At 43.6% G+C, this 15489-nt stretch overlaps 1 protein-coding gene across 2 annotated transcripts in view; it reads left to right on the forward strand.

The window, feature by feature from the left end:
- Positions 1-15489, forward strand: part of LOC138299952 (cytochrome P450 2G1-like) — a 318315-nt gene that overhangs the window by 293448 nt on the left and 9378 nt on the right. The gene's annotated exons all lie outside the window — the stretch shown is intronic.

Genomic DNA, 15489 nt, shown 5'->3' on the forward strand with positions numbered 1-15489 from the left:
AACTGTTATTTTTTGGCTTGATGATTACTCATATCAAATTGCATTATTTGTGAGAAAACGTGCTATTAATTTGGTTATGGAATTTTTATGAATTTATTAAACACAATCTGGTTAGGCTAAACACAGTTCCTACATAATCTCTGGTGATCCCCTGGTTGATATGGCAGAAGCAGCAGGCAAATATCAGAGAAGTGTTTATTGTGTTCCAGTAGTACTAAACAATTTTTAAGCAAAGAAAACAACATAATAAAATGCCCTAACCAATGTAAAAAATATAGATGAATGAAAGGAATAAAAATACACCAGAATGGTCAAAATCAGGTATGGGATGCAGAAAATATAAACCTAAAAATGTTTAGGATAAAAAGAACCTAAAGAGTTTACAGCATTATTGAAAATGATCAATTTGTTGTTGTGGTATGATCTCAAGCCAACCGTGATGGAGCAGAAGTTTAATTTTTTTCACAAAATCTGGGTCTTCCAGTAAGGTAAGGTTCAAAGTTAAAGCTGGTGCTGGTCCCTCAAAGTCAGATATATCATCATAAAGCTCTGGCACCAAAAGCTCTAAGTGGGACAAAGCAGATAGCATCCAAGCTCTTTTTTTCATTGGAATAAATTTGTTGCTGGATCATGTTCAAGGTTTTCTCTTCACACTTCAAACCTTATTTAGAGTTTGGTGGGTTGAGACTCCATCCTTTGTTGCTGAATTTTATTGTTGGTTTTAAGAGACTGCACACTGGGGTACAGTTGCCCAGTACGCAGGGTATGTGCTCTGACTCCTAAAATATGTCAAAATTGACTGATCCTGGAGTGGTATATTTATCTCTACTGTAGGGCTAAAGTACAAGGTGAAACTAACCCCATGGCATGTAAGTTAAATGTCACCATGGACTGCAGTATTTATTGTGACATCGACTAATGTGACAAGGAAAACACAGGCCGTCATTATGTCTAAAGACCGCCAGGGTTGTGGTGGCGGTGAGACCACTGGCAATTTGGCTGTCCGACTTACACATTACGACTGCAGCAGTAGTGCATTGCTCAGACCACCAACACTGGAGGGTCTGGTGGTGATGGCGGTCCTAAACCACCAGGACAGTGCTGCAAGCAGCACCACCCTGGGGATTACGACCCACCCCTCTACCAGCGGTTACATGGCGGTAACCCTGTGATATAAAGGCTGGCAGAGACAGGGTGCAGGGTGTCCCTGGAGGGGCCCTGCACTGCCCAAGCACTTGACATGGGCAGTGTAGGGGCTCCCCTGGCCAGCCCAGTGGCAAAGTTCACTGTCTGCTTTGCAGGTATTAAACTTCGCAATGGGTGCTGGTGCACCCTATGCACTACAGCATTGCCGCCGGCTCCATTATGAGCAAGCGACAATGCTGTAGGCTGTTTCCCGCTGGGCGAGTGGGCAGAAACTGTGTTTCCACCCACTGACCCAGCAGGAAACTCGTAATGGGGATGGGGGAGGCAGCCACACTGGCGGCAACCTCCCCGCCTGAACTTCGGTGGACTGGCTCTTCCGGCCGCCGAATACATAATGACCCCCTTAGTGTAAGGCCTACCAATATAGGGCCTGATTACAACTTTGGATGATGGTGTTAATCCGTCTCAAATCTGACGGATATCCTGCCCACCGTATTACGAGTTCCATAGGATATAATGGACTCGGAATACGGTAGGTGGTATATCCGTCACATTTGGGACGGATTAACACCGTCCTCCAAAGTTGTAATCAAGCCCATAGTCTTATTTCTGCAGTTTAAACTTGCACCCAAAACTGTCAAAAACCAGACAGGTAAATCTTCTCTTTTAAATATTAGTAGTTCACACCTATGTAGCCTTGTAGTCCACAAGGTAGGGTGCATGGTATTTAAAAGGGAGACATGAAGACATGTACTGTCAATATGTCTCTACAGTGGTAAAGCTCCAAAGGCTATTTTCACTCTGGAATGAAGGATCTGGCAGTCCTATAGGCAAAATTAGAAAAATGAATTAAATATTAATCCTGGTGTCTTCAGCTTGGGACCAGCTTACAAAATAGTTCAACCACTATGTTTAATATTTGCTAAAAGCTCAATTTGATGGATTGTTTTGAAAATTGGTTGAGGGGAGTAAAACCATACTTAAGCAGAAGCCACAATCTCTGTTAGCTTGAAACACAAGTAACTCCCAATTAACTGTGCTTCACCATCTGGTAGCCAGGCACAAAGGAGTCAGACTTAATTTAGTGGCAATGTATAACATATTTATGCAGTAATTTAAACAACAATATTGGGAAATCACAACACAAGAAACACCCCACACCAAATTAGGCAAATAGAATACATTTTAATAACTTATTAGAGGCCAACATGACAAAATTCTAATCAGTAGAACCAGAGAAATTCAGTTTCATACTTTAAGGGAAAAATGATGCCTAGAACCCCAAAGTGTCAGACTGCGTTAAAGTCCCAAGTTCCCTAAGAATATTACTTTAAAGAAGAGTTGAAAGAGCAAACCTTTAGACACCAAATTCAATATTCCAACCTGTACCCAATGGAAAGTTATCACTTAAATGTATTAGGTTAACTCATAGTTGTCCTGTGGAAGAGGCAGGCCTTGCAGTAGTGAAAAACAAATTTAGGAGTTTTTCACTACCAGGACAGTTAAAAAGTTAAAAGTGTATATCCAATTTTTTAAATAAACTACACCCTGCCCTATGTGCTTTTTAGGGTCTCCACTAGGTGTGTCGTAAATGTAATAAGGAGGAAGGGTCTAGCCTAGCAAAAGCTTTTATTTGCCAAGTCAAAATGGCAGTTTAAAATGCATACACAGACTGCAATAGCAGGTCTGAGACATGTTTACTGGACTTCTTACGTGGGTGACAGACTCAGTGCTGCAGGCCTAATCGTAGCATTTATTTTACATGCCCTGTTTAAATGCAGTACCACTTTTCTAGAGCCTTACAACTAATTAATTGTGCAATTGTGCTCTACCATGTTTAAAGGAGAGAACACAAGCAGTTTAACACTTAGCAGTGGTAAAGTGCACAAAGCCCTAAAAGAGCGTTCAGGAAACAGGAGAGTGAAGGCAAAAAGTCTGGGGATGACTCTGCAGAAAGAGTCCAACACATTTGTAATAAATATTTAGTTAGATCAACTCTTAAAGAAATTTAACTTTTTGCTGCCCAGCACTCCTGGAGACTAATTTGTATTTGCTCTTCAGCAGCTGCCCAAAGACCTTAATGAGATGTGAAATCTGCTTCCATAGCAGGAACAATGGCCAGGATGTGGGGAAGTGCTTTTCTTCCTTTTGCAGGAAAACCAGTGTGGCTGTACCCGGGAACGTCTTTATCTTGTAAAGCGCCTGCCCTGTCTTAAGTAAATGTATGTTGAGGCCAGGGAGGCAGCCTTTGCCCAAGCTGTCTCCAAACCTAGTGAGAAGAGAGCTATCCCCAGAACCACTGAGGAAGGAACTGCTCATTGCCATGCCTGCTCCTCCTGGTGGGCACACAAGCACTGCACAGGGAGGAAGGGTTTCCCCATATTGGATTTTGGGAGTATGGTGCACAGTTGAATTGTTTGCAGTATGACATATATAAACTGCCTGAAAAATTGGTAGGGTTGCCCATTCAACCCATTGGTTGGGGAGGAACGTGAATTACCACCACCAAGTAGCTAGTGCCAACCATAATTGTGGCACCCCGGGGCACCCTACATTGAACACTTTCTGGAACTACAGAAGAGGATTGAACCTGCTGCCTGAAACCTGTAAGGAACCCTCAATTGCTTGGCCTGCTCCCATGTGCACCTAGGACAAAGAAGTAGACTCCAAGGGCTAGTTGTCAGGCCTCCTTAGTGGTTACAAGGATACAACAACTGGAACTAAACTGGAACCTGTTCAGAACCTTTGCTGGAGTGAGTTCTAGCCCTTAAGTGCTGTCCCTGAGGTTTTGGGACCCAAGAGGAGTTGGTGCACAAACTCTTAGAAAGCTGGATTTGCTAAATGTTTTGGACTTCCAAGACCTCCAGTGTGTCAGAGAGACCCTGTGCCAAATGTATCTATTTTTGATGCAAATTCATTGGCTACAGCTTTCGGCTTGCTGTACTGAAGGATTTTGAGCTCCATAAAAAAGCGTAAGTCCGGTGGTAGAAATCTTGACCATGCGAAGGCATAAAAAGTCTCTGTTTGATAAGAAATTTTTATCGGCTGAAATATTTGAATTTCTCCCACTTCAGTTGGACCTTGTCTAGGGGCTATGCTGCTTTAAAAGGACTTCAGTGGATATAGCCTGTAACCCTGCCCCTCTGGAGGATTTCACCTTCTATTTCAGAAATTCAATGTAAAAATCTTTGAGATTAACGTATTTGGTGTAGCCAGCTGGTGTTTCAACGCAGTCAGTCTGCAATTGCACACCTAGGTCCTAGTCAGCCATGACCAAAGACTATCTTTGGTACTGTACTTTATTCTTGATGCATTTATAGCTTAAATCTTCAAAGATTTACATCTCCAGTACCACTTACCGGATTTTTTTCAATTTGGGTCATGTTGCTGATTACATTGTGCTCTATGTTCAGAAAACAGAGTGGAATTTGTATTGTGTTGTATTTTTTACTTTTTAACTGCTTTGGTAGTTCTAAATGCTTTACACATTTTCTCTAAGTTTAGCCTCTCAGCTCTGTAGCTGCCAGGGGTTGAGTTCGGGTTTAAATGATTGAAACCTGAGCCTGGATCTAACTGGTTAGTGATTTTATTAATTGTGGAGGAGTACCATAAACCCCAATTGAGAATTCACGTTTTTGCAACTAGAGTTTTAAAACTAAGCAGAAAATATCTTAGAATATTTGTTTGCTAACATTCTGTCCAGGCAAGTAATGAATTTAAGTCTGTTAATTTTAGCTAGGCCTGTCAATGGAGAATCTAGCTACACTTACACAGTTAAAATTGCTTTTGGATATCCAGTCACTTTGAAGGTCACATTGTCAAAAAAATAGTTTGTGCCTTTTTCTATCTTATATATTAAATACCCTACCCTGTGGGCTTTCAAGACATACTAAAGGTGATTTAATAGTAGGACTTCCGGTTTTATGGTATTTTTATTTTTACATTTCCGTCTGTATTTGTCCATATTTATTTTTTTGCCATTATATTAGTATTTATCCCTATTTATTTTGTGGTTTGCAAATAAGTGAAGTAAAAATTATACATTTCTAAATTTAACAGAAAAACATACACCCATACGTTCTTGGTTTCATGTTTTAGAAAATTCAGCAGCCACATATAGCAAAACACTACACCAACAGGTACACATCAGCAATTTACCATAAATATTTTCTAATATCTGTCTGTATTCTGCACTTCGGTTATTTTGCAATTCACAACAGACAGCATGGAAAGTTACTCATTAGAAGCCCAATTTTCAGTGTTTTTTGCCCTGAAACAAATACAGAGAGGAAACACATAGTTTTCTGTCTGTATTTATCTGTACAAAATAAGTAAAAACTGAAAACTGGGAGTCTTATTTATTAACATATGTTACATAGGGCTCTCAATTTTATGGTATTTTGTTTTTCACTTTTCCATCTGTATTTATCCATATTTATTTTTGGCTGAATTTATCTGTAATTATCCATATTTATTTTAGGTTTTGTGAAAAAATGAAGCTGAAATTTGTATATTTTCGCATTTATTTAACCGATAAATGTGCACTCATGCTTAACTAGAAGTTTCAATGATATGGAAAGCCAATGATGTTAAATCAATGCAAGTATATGAAAACATGCACATATTGGTGTTAACCTTATGTACATATTCTGCTATTTAAGCCTGTTTACTAAAATTCCTTTGTGTTTTTAACCACTTTGCCTGTCAATCCACACAACTATTTGCTTGGCAGCCATGACTGACAGCATTTAGAATTACTCAAAATACAGCATAATTTCTGTTTTTAACCCCTTAGCTGCCAGGCGTTTTCACCTCCTGTGCCAAGCCTTTTTTTGGCTATTTGGTCCAGTTCATGCTTAGGCCCTCATAACTTTTTCGCCACATAAGCTACCCATGCCAAGTTTGCGTCCTTTTTTTCAACATCCTAGGGATTCTAGAGGTACCCAGACTTTGTGGGTTTCCCTGAAGGAGACCAAGAAATTAGCCAAAATACAGCGAACATTTCATTAAAAAAAAAAAATGGAAAAAAGGGCTGCAGGAGAAGGCATGTGTTTTTTTCCCTGAAAATGGCATCAACAAAGGGTTTGTGGTGGTAAAATCACCATCTTCCCAACTTTCAGGAAAAGGCAGACTTGAATTATAACACCCCATTTTTCAACACAATTTTGACATTTTACTGGGAGATACCCAATTTTTACTATTTTTTGTGCTTTCAGCCTCCTTCCAGTTAAGAACAGAAATGGGTGAGAAACCAATGCCGGAACCCAGAAAGCTAACCATTTCTGAAACGTAGACAAAATTCTGAATTCAGCAAGGGGTAATTTGTGTAGATCCTACAAGGGTTTCCTACACAAAAATAACAGCTGAAATAAAAGAATATTGAAATTGAGGTAAAAAAACAGCAATTTTTCTCCATGTTTTACTCTGTAATTTTTTCCTGCGATGTCAGATTTTTTAAAGCAATATACCGTTACGTCTGCTGGACTCTTCTGGTTGCGGAGATATATAGGTTTTGTAGGTTCATCAAGAACCCTAGGTACCCAGAGCCAATAAATGAGCTGCATCTTGCAATGGGTTTTCATTCTATACCGGGTATACAGCAATTAATTTGCTGAAATATAAAAAGTGAAAAATAGATATCAAGAAAACCTTTGTATTTCCAAAATGGCCACAAGATAAGGTGTTGAGAAGCAGTGGTTTTTTGCACATCTCTGAATTCTGCGGTGCCCATACTAGCATGTGAATTACAGGGCATTTCTCAAATAGGTGTCTTATTTACACACTGTCTTACATTTGGAAGGAAAACATGTAGAGAAAGACAAGGAGCAATAATAATTGTTTTGCTATTCTGTGTTTCCCCCAGTCTTCCGATAAAACTGGTACCTCACTTCCGTGGGTAGGCCTAAGGCTTGCGACAGTAAACACAAAATGGACACATCACATTTTTACATTGAAATCTGACATGTTCTTTGCAGAGTGCCTAGCTGTGGATTTTGGTCTCTAGCTCAGCCGGCACCTAGGGAAACCTAGGAGACCTGCACAGTTATAAAAACTAGACACCTAGGGGAATCCAAGATGGGGTTTCTTGTTGGGCTCTGACCAGGTTCTGTTACACTGAATCCTTTGCGAACCTCAAATTTTAGCCCAAAAAATACTTTTTCCTCTCATTTCGGTGACAGAAAGTTCTGGAATCAGAGAGGAGCCACAAATGTCCTTCCACCCAGTATTCCCCCAAGTCTCCCGATAAGAATGGTACCTCACTTTTGTGGGTAGGGCTCCTGCTCCGAAAATAAATGCCCCAAAACACTATCTAGACACATCAAATGTATCAAATACAAAACTACCTGTTTTTGCTGGGGAAGCACCAGTGTTTTTGGTTCTGGGTTCAGCAGGCATCTAGGGAAACCTACCAAACCCAGACATTTCTAAAAACTAGACACCCGAGGGAGTCCAGAGAGGTGTGACTTGCGTGGATCCCCCAATGTTTTCTTACCCAGAATCCTCAGCAAACCTCAAATGTATCTACAAAATCACATTTTTCCCACATTTCTGAGTGGGATCACCGCACCGGGACAAAGTTCCTACCACCCAACGTTCCCCTCAGTCTCCCGGTAAAAATGATACCTGTTTGTGTAGGAGGGCCAAGTGCTTGTGACAGGGAAGAGCCAAAAACATGTCGAAATTGAGGGGGAACCAAATGGGGTCCAAAAGGGCAGTTTGAAAAAAAACATTTTTAGGCTGACAAGTGCAGCAGAAATTTTAGCGGTATAGATGAGACAATGCTGGGTGGTAGGAATTTTGTGGATTCCTGCAGATTCCAGAAGGTTCCATCACAAAAATGTGGGAAAAATGTGTGATTTCCAGCAAAGTTGGAGGTTTGCAGGGCATTGTGGGTAAGAAAATGGTGCGGGGTGCATGTGAAACACACCACCCTGGAATCACCCAGATGTTTAGTTTTCAGCTGTGTCTAGGTCTTGTGGATTTTTCTACATGGCTGCATCCTAAAGTCCATAGAGTGCAGCCCTCACCATTCCAAGTGGGACGATTTTGAGAGTTAGCCATGCTCTCATGGCCCAAATGTAAAACTAAAATCCAAAATAATCAAATGTTTTCTTGCTTGCTGTGGGATAAGATGTTTTATTGTGCGCGGGAGAGCTGACAGACTGTTACTCCCTTCAGTTGGGGTGGGGGCATAACCAGGCCCATACTGGTTGGTAGCCACCACTCCACTATTTTTTTTTTTAATTCCCTGATATCTAGTAGACTTTCTTCTCACCCCCCGGGGTGTGGATCAGGGGTAATTGCCCCATCTGCCCACTGGTGGGCAGAACAACTTTGGCCCCATTTATTTGGGGTGGGGGTATGGCCATACCCCCACCCTCTTATTTTGGAAAAGAAACTTCCCGGGTCTCTGGTGGGCTTTCTGCCCCCCCTTGGGGGCAGATGGGCCTTCCAAAAATAGGCCTATCTGCCCCCAAAGGGGGGCACAGATATGGCCAACAGTAATGTGCCCCCATGGGGAGCGACCCTCACCCAAGGGGCTGCCCCCCTAAAGAAAACACACATATACACACACACCAATCCCTGGTGCCTAAGTGGTTTCTGCCCCCCCCCCGGGAGCAGATTGGCCTAATAGAAATATGCCTAACTCTTCGTGATCCGGCTTCTGAAATGCTCTGAGAGACTTCAAAAGGACGGAAATTCCTTTCCTTCCCTTTGATGCCTCTCAGGCCCCCATCTCATGATCGGAAGTGAAATGCAAAGCATTTTGTGCTGGAAGCTGAGCTGACAAATGCACGCTGACGTCATCAGACGTCATTGGAGGGGTTAGGGAGGTGGGGGGTTGAAGGGTAAGGGCTTCCCCTTCCATCCCTGCCTTAGCACACAGAGGGAGCGCTCCCTTCAAGCTCCAGGCCGAGGATATAATGGTTACATCATCTGCACAGGAGCACTGTGCCGGTGGACGTAACCATTAGGTCCCCGGCACAAAAGGGGTTAACCACACTTAAAAATAAATATAGACAGGAAAATAAATGGGTTTTTGATTATTAATCTGTAAAACTCATGATCGGAAGAGAAATACAAAGCATTTTGTGCTGGAAGCTGAGCTGACAAATGCGCACTGACGTCATCAGACGTCACTGGAGGGGTTAGGGAGGTGGGGGTGGGGGATGTAAGGGTAAGGGCTTCCCCTTCCATCCCTGCCTTAGTCCATGGAGGGAGCACTCCCTTCGAGCTCCAGGCAGAGGACGTAATGGTTACGTCCTCTGCACAGGAGCACTGTGCCGGTGGACGTAACCATTAGGTCCCCGGCACAAAAGGGGTTAATAACACACTTAAAAATAAATATAGACAGGAAAATAATTGGGTTTTTGATTATTAATCTGTAAAACTCAGCAAAAACAGAAAACAAGCAGCCCTAAATATGTAGTACGTTTTTCTACATGGTAAAATCATGTTCTTTCCCATGCTTCACTGCAGTGCTTTTAAACTATAGCCCAGCCAAAGCACAATGGTGCTTCTGTCACCCATAATCTTTTGGCACATTTGTGGTATGTGTAAATACACACTGCATCCCATATATGACATTTAACTGTTATGACATTAGTGATTGTTCTGTGCCATTTTTTGTGGCCTTGCAGGAAAGCTAAATAAGCCAACCATGGTGATCCAATGCATAGTACATACCTGGCTTGCACCCAAATGGTACATTTAATTAACTCCCTAGTAAAGTGGTACTACATGTGCCCAGGGCCTGTAAACTAATGCTACTAGTAAGCCTGCAGCACGTATTGTGCCATCCACATAAGTAGCCTTTTGAAACCTGTCTCAGGACTACAATTGCACTCTGTGTGCAGTTCGTGCTTGCACCCAAATGGCACAGTTAATTGACTTATAGCTCCCTAGTAAAGTGGTACTACATGAACCCAAGGTATGTAAATTAATGCTACTAGTAAGCCCACAGCTCGTATTGTGCCATCCACTAAAGTAGCCTTTTGAACCTGTCTTAGGACTGCCATTGCAGTCTGTGTGCAGTTTTAAACTGCTAATTTGGCATGCCAAACTAACCCTTTGGCCAGACCTACACCTCCCTTTTTAATACATTTAAGTCATCCCAAAGCAGCACATCGGGCAGGGTGCATTGTATTTAAAAGGCAGGGCACATTTTTAAGTTTTACATGCCTTGTAGTGACAAACACTAAAATGTGATTTTTGTGCTACTGTGAGGCTTACCTTTCCCACACGATACCATTGTGTTACTTTATTACATTTTATAAGTGCTAACAGGTAGAAATGTAATGTTTCGTCTCAAAAGAATTGTAACTTTAAAATCTTCTTTAATGGCATATCAGATTTTAAGTCACAATTATTAAAATGCCTTTTCTTGTCCTAACCATTTGGTGCCTGCAATCTCTGTCCTGGATCACATAACTGTGAATAGTTGGCAATTGGCCATTGTATATTCCTCTTAGATAGTGAGATGAAGTGGGTTTTGTGTTGGAAAGTTGGGCCATCCTGACAAGATGGGTGGGACTGAGCGGTCCCCGCTTCTCACTTACATTTCAAAAGGCTGCCTCCAGCACACTTACAAAGGAACTTGGTAGCAGCTTGTTGTCACCTTTGACTACTTGGATCCTGGACAGGGACAGGAAGGATGTTTCATATCCAGATGGCTAGAAAGCCTAGAAATTTCTCCTAATTTAAAGGCTGACACCAAGTATATGTATTGGACCCTTAGACCAACTATTTAGTACAAGGCTGGACCTGTGGACATTACAGTAGGGCTGCCTAGTTCCCTACAGGATTGCCCTGCTGCTTGAGGCATGCCTTATTCCCCAGAGGAGTACCCTGTTGCTTGAGTCCTGCCTTGTTCTTCAGAGGGCTGCCTTGCTATTACCCAAAGACTGACCTTCTGCTTGAGGCCTAGCTTGCTCGACCAGAGCACTGCCCTACTGCTTGCGTAGTGTCTTGTTTTCTTAGATGAAAGAATAGACCTGCTTCCTTTATACCAATCTAAACTGAGTGATTCCAAGGGTCACTTGGTTGACTTCCTGTTCTGAGCTACAGGGACACAACAAGCTCCATAGGCATCCCTGCAACTGCACATCTGGCCTTCTGCAAATGGACCTGCAATTGAATCTGTCTGGACCTGCAACTGGACCTGTCTGAGCCTCTTATTAAATTGGGCATCACGTAAAATACCCTTATGGATAGCAAACAAGCGAGGGGTGTAAAGGCTTTGTTTAGTACTCTGCTATGTGATGTTTCCCACAGATGCTCAATTCCAGGTGAGTGCTGGTGATTGTACTTCACATGTCATATCTCTAAACAGAGTGCCAGTGCAATAAACCCTTTTTCTTGCCAATACTCTTTTTTTACATTGCAAAACAAGTGCTCATTTTTGCAAATGCTGTGCCATAATCTGTGTACCACTCATGTCCACCTTGCAGTTAATCTCTTTTCAGTTTTGTTGAGTTTGCATGAATTTGCTAAATAGTTACCTTAAGTAAATACATTCATTCCAATATAAAAGGCACACACCAATGTTCAGTATATATATTTTAAAAAATATCGAAAAGAATGTTCTCCAACATTTTCTAGGATTTGACGATGGGATCACTACAGCAATTAGCAACTACACCCACACTCACAGATTCACACACAGAAACACACACACACACAGACACACACACACATTCCTAGACAAAAACAAGGATTAAAGCAACTTTATAGTAAGGTGAGTATCCCAGGTGCAAAATGACGTCTTTAAACTTAAAAACACTGAAATTCACCAGTTAGAGTAAATTGACGTAACTATAACTCAAGCTGTATTACATGTGAAAGGGCACAATGGAACAGGTTTTGATGTTCTTGATAAGCGAGAGGTATCTCTAAGTATTGATAAGCTCGGTAGTGTTGTGGTATGTTTTCTATTCTGTATGCATGAAATGTATGTGTATTTGCATCTGCTTCAGTAAAGTTGACCCTGGAATAGAATATTACCGTCCTGTATGGGCTTCCACGCCAAATGTGACATCGCCACTCTCTTCTGAAAGCAATGGTCTAAAAGAATTTGCGTGAGTGAATGTCTACAGTTATCCGTGAAGATTATAGCATTTACCATATTTAAGAATAGGTGTTAGGGTTGGGAACACCAACAGGGAAAAAAATCCTTCTATGGTTCAAGCTTGAATGACCTACAGTCTAGATAGGTACTCTCTATTTAGCTGAGGAGGATTGCCCCTAAAACCACAGACGTCTCTTTGTGATGATACTTTGGGTACCTTCAGTGTGTTTGAGACAGAGATACTCAGGAGACTCATAAAATTACTGCCTACACCATCAATGGTGGTGCCAAGTCATAATGACTCTTGTTCTCTAATGAGACTGCTGAATTTGAGGCGATAGCACCTCTGCGTTGTAGGCAACTGAGTCACTCTAGCGGCATCTCACCAAAACCCAACTGGTAAAAGTGATTTGTGGAAGCCTTGCATGGGACTCTGAAGACCCCTCAGGGTAATTGTGCTGAAACAAGCCTTCCCATTTTCTCTCCACATGCAAGTCTCTTACACACACATAGGCAGGAGAAGAGATGCAGGACAGTTTTCCATACATTTATTGAAAAGACTGCAATCTACAATAAAATGCATGAGCTGCAATGATTAGGATAATGAGGAACAACAAAATCAGGATTATGAAAATTAGAGATGTAACTATCAATCAATCAATCAATCAATCACAATATTTGTAAAGCGCACTATGTACCCGTTAGGGTTTCAAGGCGCTGAGGGAGGGGGGGGGCTGCTACTGGTCAAAGAGCCAGGTCTTAAGTAGTCTCCTGAAGGCTAGCAGGTCCTGGGTCTGTCGCAGGGCGGTCGGGAGGGTGTACCAAATTTTGGCAGCGAGGTAGGAGAAGGATCTGCCACTGGAGGTCTTGCGCTGAATGCGGGGAACGATGGCGAGGGCGAGGTTGGCGGAGCGGAGTTGGCGGGTGGGGGCATAGAAGTTGAGTCTGTTGTTCAGGTAGGCTGGTCCGGCATTGTGGAGTGCCTTATGAGCGTGGGTGAGGAGCTTGAAGGTGATCCTCTTGTCCACGGGGAGCCAGTGGAGGTATCTCAGGTGATGGGAGATGTGGCAGTGGCGGGGTACGTCGAGGATCAGCCGGGCAGAGGTGTTTTGGATGCGTTGGAGGCGTTGTATGTCTTTTGCTGGGATGCCTGTGTAGAGTGCGTTGCCGTAGTCTAGCCTGCTGCTGACCAGGGCCTGCGTCACCGTTCTTCTGGTTTCCGTCGGGATCCATTTGTAGATTCTACAGAGCATGCAGAGGGTGTTGTAGCAGGAGGAGGAAACTGCGTTGACCTGTTTGGACATGGAGAGGGAGGAGTTGAGGATGAAGCCCAGGTTGCGTGCGTGGTTGGCCGGTGTAGGCGGGGCTCCCAGCGAGGTGGGCCACCAGGAGTTGTCCCAGGTGGAGGGGGTGTGTCCGAGGATGAGGACCTCCGTCTTGTCAGAGTTCAACTTCAGGCGGCTGTTTCTCATCCACTCGGCGATGGACTTCATTCCCTCGTGGAGGTTGGCTTTGGCGGTGCGCGGGTCTTTGGTGAGGGAGAGGTTGAGCTGGGTGTCGTCGGCGTAAGAGAGAATGTTGAGGTTGTGCTGACGGGCCGGTTGTGCGAGGGGGGCCATGTAGACGTTGAACAGCGTCGGGCTCAGTGAGGAACCCTGGGGGACGCCGCAGATGATGTTGGTGGCTCGGATCGGAAGGGAGGGAGGCGGACTCTCTGGGTTCTACCGGAGAGGAAGGAGGAGATCCAGTTGAGGGCTTTTTCTTGTATTCCGGCTTCGTGGAGGCGTGTTTCCAGGGTGCGGTGGCAGACCGTGTCGAAGGCTGCAGATAGGTCCAGGAGGATGAGGGCTGATATTTTGCTGTTGTCAATTTGCTGTCTGATGTCGTCTGTGGCAGCGAGAAGGGCAGTCTCGGTGCTGTGGTTACATCTGAAGCCGGACTGGGAGGGATCCAGGATGGAGTTGTCCTCGAGGTGGTGGGTGAGCTGAGCGTTTACGATCTTCTCAGTGACCTTTGCCGGGAAGGGGAGCAGGGAGATCGGTCGGAAGTTTTTGAGGTCGTTGGGGTCTGCTTTGGGCTTCTGAAGGAGGGCGTGGATTTTGGCGTGCTTCCAGCTTTCCGGGAATGTCGCGGTTTCAAAGGATAGGTTTATGACCTTTCGAAGTTGGGGGGCGAAGGTGGAGTTGGCCTTGTTGTAGATGTGGTGGGGGCATGGGTCTGATGGAGATCCTGAGTGGATGGAATTCATGATCTTGTGTGTTTCTGTGTCGTCTACGTAGGTCCAGGCTGTCAAGCAGTTGGTGCAGGTGGAGTTTTCGGGGGTGGTGTCCGACGTGGGCGTGGTATTGAGGCTGTCGTGGATGTCGGCGATCTTCTGATAGAAAAAGGTGGATAAGGCGTCGCAGAGTTCTTGGGATGGTGGGATGTCGTTGATGTTGGCGCTGGGGTTGGAGAGCTCTTTCACGATGCAGAAGAGTTCTTTGCTGTTGTGCGCATTGTTGTTCAGGCGTTCTGTGAAGTGGGATCGTTTGGCAAGTCTGATTAGCTAGTGGTGCTTGCGGGAGGCATCCTTGTGGGCTGCAAGGCTGTCGGGTGTGTGATCGATGTATTAACAACCACAACATATTGCCATGACATGCGTATACAATTATACAATTCTTACCTACAAGTTTGATCTCTAGCCCCTGAGTGAGAGCATGGTGATATAAGCCAAATCTGTTTGTACAGTGTGCATAAGAGGCACACCCCACCCCTATGAGATTTGCACAAGGTCAGGCCACCAGTCTCAAGATAAGGATCCGTGGAGACACAAAGGCTGAGGTGGGCCGAAAACCGGCATGCAGCATGGATGAAAATTCTGGTTGGAACCCTCTCTAATTGCCTCTCTATCAATAAAAAAAATATTCTGTGTGCCTCACATTCAACTTTTGTGAATCCGAGGAAGGAAACATGATGAAAGTATGTAATCCGTAACACTGATAATGATGCTTTTGCAGAACAATGGCTGATAATGAAATTAAAAACATTGCCACTAAAAGAGGCAGATATAAAATGAATACAAATTAATGTAATAACTAGGTAAAAGGACACAGGCCACAAGCCACAAGCCTCAGCTAAGCTATCACTGTGCCCAACTGACTAACTAAAATGGATACACGACAAGGGCCATTAAGGCTGAACCCATCAACCAGTTGAGTGTCACCTCCTCCCCACCCCTCTCCGTAAGAAGGACTACCTCAAGATGCCGCAAGCTGCCAGACCATGCAGGTCGTATG

The sequence above is a fragment of the Pleurodeles waltl genome, chromosome 6, assembly GCF_031143425.1.
Source record: "Pleurodeles waltl isolate 20211129_DDA chromosome 6, aPleWal1.hap1.20221129, whole genome shotgun sequence".
NCBI classification, from domain to species: domain Eukaryota; kingdom Metazoa; phylum Chordata; class Amphibia; order Caudata; family Salamandridae; genus Pleurodeles; species Pleurodeles waltl.